This window comes from Oncorhynchus clarkii, chromosome 3, assembly GCF_045791955.1.
Source record: "Oncorhynchus clarkii lewisi isolate Uvic-CL-2024 chromosome 3, UVic_Ocla_1.0, whole genome shotgun sequence".
In the NCBI taxonomy this organism is placed as follows: Eukaryota; Metazoa; Chordata; class Actinopteri; order Salmoniformes; family Salmonidae; genus Oncorhynchus; species Oncorhynchus clarkii.
In genome coordinates, this window is record NC_092149.1 from 27434794 (window position 1) to 27440793 (window position 6000).

Genomic DNA, 6000 nt, shown 5'->3' on the forward strand with positions numbered 1-6000 from the left:
TAACATCAGTGATAACCTCTTCCAGAGAGGAGGACCGCTAGCGATGTTAGAGTTCTTACAATAGTTAGCATGTTCCTTTTTCAGGGACATTTATGGCCTGTATAATGTTAGCATTAGCCACTTCCAGCGAAGAATTGGTCTTCAATCACTATTACTGCTGAATATAGTTACACAGAGGAGCGTCTGAGCTGTGGTTTCCTCTGAAGAGGCTGCTCGGCCATCGCGCCCTCTGTCTGTCTGTCTGTCTGGCACAGGACCCCTACGTTTCCACACACATATGCACGCACACAGCTGCTGTAAACATGTCTCTGTGAGCACCAACATGCCGAAGCGGTCTGGAAACCACTTCCTCCCCACGGCTCGACACATTTTACTAATTTACTTTGAACTCAAAGGAAGCAGAGAAAAGCACTTTCACTGGAAAGGGGGCTGAATGAAGTGTATATGTCTGTCTGCAAATGCATGTTTTGAATGAATTAATATTAAATTAGGGAAATTAGGTGTATGTATGTATGTATGTATGTGTGTGTGTGTGTGTGTGTGTGTGTGTGTGTGTGTGTGTGCTGGCAGAGCAAATGGTGTGATGTGATTGCCATACAGTACCAGTCAAAAGTTTGGACGCACCTGAATTCTCAATAAATCACAGACAGTGTCACCAGCAAAGAACCATCACACCTCCTCCTCCGTGCTTCAAGGTGGGAACCACACATGCGGAGATCATCTGTTCACCAACTCCAACTCTCACAAAGGCACGGAGGTTGGAACCATAAATCTACAATTTGGAATCATCAGACCAAAGGACAGATTTCTACCTGTCTATTGTCCGTTGCTTGTGTTTCTTGGCCCAAGCAAATCTCTTCTTATTGGTGTCCTTTAGTAGTGGTTTCTTTGCATCAGTTCGACCATGAAGGCCTCATTCAAGCAGTTTCCTCTGAACAGTTTATGTTGAGATGTGTCTGTTACTTGAACTATGTGAAGCATTTATTTGGACTGCAATCTGAGATGCAGTTAATTGCCGATTTCTGAGGCTGGTAACTGTAATGAACTTATCCTCTGCAGCAGAGGTAACTCTGCGTCTTCCTTTCCTGTGGCGATTCTCATGAGAGCCAGTGTCACACCCTGACCATAGTTTACTTTGTATATTTCTATGTTGTGGTTGGTCAGGGTGTGATCTGAGTGGGCATTCTATGTTACATGTCTAGTTTGTCTAGTTCTATGTTCGGCCTGATATGGTTCTCAATCAGAGGCAGGTGTTCGTCATTGTCTCTGATTGGGAACCATATTTAGGTAGCCTGGGTTTCACTGTGTGTTTGTGGGTGATTGTTCCTGTCTATGTGTTTTCACCAGATAGGGCTGTTTAGGTTTTCATTACGTTCTTTATTTTGTAGTGTTTGTATTGATTCGTGTTTTACGTTTGGTTATTAAACATGGATCGCAATCTACACGCTGCATTTTGGTCCGACTCTCCTTCACATACAGAAAACCGTTACAGAATCACCCACCACCAACGGACCAAGCAGCGTGTCAACAGGCAGCAACAGCAGCGTAAAGAGGAATGGACATGGGAGGACGTTATGGACAGCAGGAGTATGGACTATACTACTTGGGAGGAGATCGACAGGTGGGCGGCCGACCCAGGGAGAGTGCCGGAGCCCGCCTGGGATTCGCTGGAGCAGTGCGAGGAAGGTTATCGTAGAATGGAGGCGGTGAAAGCAGAGAGGCGCTGGTATGAGAAGGCAGCACGACGTAGCGGATGGAAGCCTGAGAGGCAGCCCCAAAAATTTCTTGGGGGGGGGCTAACAGGGAGTATGGCTACGCCAGGTAGGAAACCTGGGCAGACTCCCTGTGCTTACCGGGGGGCTAGAGAGACCGGACAGGCACCGTGTTATGCAGTGGTGCGCACGGTGTCTCCAGTGCGGGTGCATAGCCCGGTGCGGTATATTCCAGCTCCGCGTGTCGGCCGGGCTAGATTGAGCGTCGAGCCTAATGCCATGAAGCCGGCTCTACGCAGCTGGTCCCCAGTGCGTCTCCTTAGGCCGGCTTACATGGCACCAGCCTTGCGCTTGGTGTCTCCGGTTCGCCTGCATAGCCCAGTGCGGGCTATTCCACCTCGCCGCACTGGCAGGGCGACCGTGAGCATTCAACCAGGTAAGGTTGGGCAGGCTCGGTGCTCAAGAGCTCCAGTGCGCCTGCACGGTCCGGTTTTTCCAGTACCACCTCCACACCCCAGCCCTCCGGTAGCAGCTCCCCGCACCAGGCTTCCTGTGCGTGTCCTCGGCCCAGTACCACCAGTGCCAGCACCACGCATCAGGCCTACAGTGCGCCTCGCCTGTCCAGCGCTGCCAGAGCCTCCCTCCTCTTCAGCGCTGTCGGAGTCTCCCGCCTGTTTAGCGCTGTCAGAGCTTTCCTTCTCTTCAGCGCTGCCGGAGTCTCCCGCCTGTTCAGAACTGCCAGTCTGCATAGAGCTGCCAGTCTGCATAGAGCTGCCAGTCTGCATAGAGCTGCCAGTCTGCATGGAGCTGCCAGTCTGCATAGAGCTGCCAGTCTGCATGGAGCTGCCAGTCTGCATGGAGCTGCCAGTCTGCAAGGAGCTGCCAGTCTGCAAGGAGCTGCCAGTCTGCATAGAGCTGCCAGTCTGCATAGAGCTGCCAGTCTGCAAGGAGCTGCCAGTCTGCAAGGAGCCGCCAGAGCTGCCTGTCTGCAGGATGCCGCCAAAGCTGCCAGTCTGCAAGGAGCCGCCAGAGCTGCCAGTCTGCAAGGAGCCGCCAGAGCTGCCAGTCTGCAAGGAGCCGCCAGAGCTGCCAGTCTGCAAGGAGCCGCCAGGGCCGCCAGTCAGCATGGAGCAGCCAGGGCCGCCAGTCAGCATGGAGCAGCCAGGGCCGCCAGTCAGCATGGAGCAGCCAGGGCCGCCAGTCAGCATGGAGCAGCCAGGGCCGCCAGTCAGCATGGAGCAGCCAGGGCCGCCAGTCAGCATGGAGCAGCCAGGGCCGCCAGTCAGCATGGAGCAGCCAGAGCAGCCAGTCAGCATGGAGCAGCCAGAGCAGCCAGTCAGCATGGAGCAGCCAGAGCTGCCAGTCAGCATGGAGCAGCCAGTCAGCATGGAGCAGCCAGAGCAGCCAGTCAGCATGGAGCAGCCAGTCAGCATGGAGCAGCCAGAGCTGCCAGTCAGCATGGAGCAGCCAGTCAGCATGGAGCAGCCAGTCAGCATGGAGCAGCCAGAGCAGCCAGTCAGCATGGAGCAGCCAGGGCCGCCAGTCAGCATGGAGCAGCCAGGGCCGCCAGTCAGCATGGAGCAGCCAGAGCAGCCAGTCAGCATGGAGCAGCCAGAGCAGCCAGTCAGCATGGAGCAGCCAGAGCTGCCAGTCAGCATGGAGCAGCCAGAGCTGCCAGTCAGCATGGAGCAGCCAGAGCTGCCAGTCAGCATGGAGCAGCCAGAGCTGTCAGTCAGCATGGAGCAGCCAGTCAGCATGGAGCAGCCAGAGCTGCCAGTCAGCATGGGGCAGCCAGTCAGCATGGAGCAGCAAGAGCTGCCAGTCAACCAGACTCTTCCAGATCTGCCAGTCGACCAGACTCTTCCAGATCTGCCAGTCGACCAGACTCTTCCAGATTCTCCAGTCAGCCAGGATCTGCTAGATCCAACTATCTGCCTGGGCTTCCTCTCAGTGCTGAGCTTCCTCTCAGTGCTGAGCTTCCTCTCAGTGCTGAGCTACCCATCAGTCCCGAGCTACCTCTGTCCCGAGCTGTCCCTCTGTCCCGAGCGGTCATTAAGGAGGGTAACCTATCTAGGGACGCTAAGGAGGTGGACTAAAACGATTATGGAGTGGGGTCCACGTCCAGCGCCAGAGCCGCCACCGCGGACAGATGCCCACCCAGACCCTCCCCTATAGGTTCAGGTTTTGCGGCCGGAGTCCGCACCTTGGGGGGGGGGTACTGTCACACCCTGACCATAGTTTACTTTGTATATTTCTATGTTGTGGTTGGTCAGGGTGTGATCTGAGTGGGCATTCTATGTTACATGTCTAGTTCTATGTTCGGCCTGATATGGTTCTCAATCAGAGGCAGGTGTTCGTCATTGTCTCTGATTGGGAACCATATTTAGGTAGCCTGGGTTTCACTGTGTGTTTGTGGGTGATTGTTCCTGTCTATGTGTTTTCACCAGATAGGGCTGTTTAGGTTTTCATTACGTTCTTTATTTTGTAGTGTTTGTATTGATTCGTGTTTTACGTTTGGTTATTAAACATGGATCGCAATCTACACGCTGCATTTTGGTCCGACTCTCCTTCACATACAGAAAACCGTTACAGCCAGTTTCATCATAGCGCTTGATGTTTTTTGCGACTGCACTTGAAGAAACTTTCAAAGTTCTTGAAATGTTCCGTATTGACTGACCTTTATGTCTCAAAGTAATGATGGACTGTCATTTCTCTTTGCTTATTTGAGCTGTTCTTGACATAGTATGGACTTGGTCTTTTACCGAATAGGGCTATCTTCTGTATACCAACCCTACCTTGTGGCACGCCCTGACCATAGAGAGCCATTGTTTCTCTATGGTATAGTAGGTCAGGGTGTGAATAGAGGGTGATCTAGTATTTCTATGTCTATGTTGTGTTCTAGTTTCTTTCCTATGTGGGTGTTTTGTATGATTCCCAATTAGAGGCAGCTGGTAATCCTTGTCTCTAATTGGGGATCATATTTAAGTCATTATTTTTCCCACCTGTGTTTGTGGGATCTTGTTTATGTTTAGTTGCCTGTTAGCACTTCATTGACTTCACGTTTCGTTCTTTCTTTATTGTTTTTTGCGCGTTTCACTAAGTAAATATGTGGCAACCATATCACGCTGCACCTTGGTCTGCTGATTCTAACGATCTTGTCACAACACAACTAATTGGCTCAAACGCATTAAGAAGGAAATCAATTCCACAAATTAACTTTTAACAAGGCACACCTGTTAATTGAAAGGCATTCCAGGTGACTACCTCATGAAGCTGGTTGAGAGAATGCCAAGAGTGTGCAAAGCTGTCATCAAGGCAAAGGGTGGCTACTTTGAAGAATCTCAAATATAAATTATTTTTTTATTTGTTTAACACTTTTGGTTACTACATGATTCCATATGTGTTATTTCATAGTTTTGATGTCTTCAATATTATTCTACAATGTAGAAAATAGTAAAAAATAAAGAAAAACCCTTGAATGAGTAGGTGTGTCCAAACTTTTGACTGGTGCTGTATGTCAGATGTCTGATAGTTATTATGAGTCAGATAATACTTCATTAGGTAAAATATTGTGTTCATTATCTGTGGTAATGAGTTGCAGCTATAATTACACTCATATTGTGCGTAATCAAATGAAATATGTTTAATTAAGCCAAGAGGGTGACTGTACTTGCTTCTCCTAGCCCCCTTCACCAAACACACACACTCACTCTCTGAGCGTAATCTTACCAGCCCCTCTCTGATTGGGCCTCGTTCTACAAATATTTAGAAGAAGTGGAAGAGTCCATCGTCCATCTGTCGCCAAGGAGACAGATGGGTACCATCCGTCAGCAGAGTGACCCTGTCCGGAGCGCCGGACGCCCGGATCCTCAGATTGGATCAATCACACGCGCCCCCATTCTGTAACGGGGTGTTGATTTAGCCCCCAAACAACCCTGGAGTGATCTCCTGGTCACCTCTGGTAACCTCTGCATAATGGCCACTCAGAGGTCTTAGATGGGCAGGGAGAGAGGTCTTATGGAGCAGACACAGGTACACCCTTACATTAGCACATTCACACACACACCCTTTCTCCTTACAATGTTCCTCCCTTTCCTTCAGGGCTATAGATCTCCAGCCCGCCTTCCCCTCTACTTCTTCCACTCTACCTTTTCCATTACTGCTTCATCATGGTGACCTCTGGACCAGACATAGGCTCTACTCTCAACCCCCAACTCCCCTTCTCTTCCCTCTCTTTCACTCCCCCTCTCCTCCCAACTTCCCCTCCCACTCCCCCCCCCCACCACAT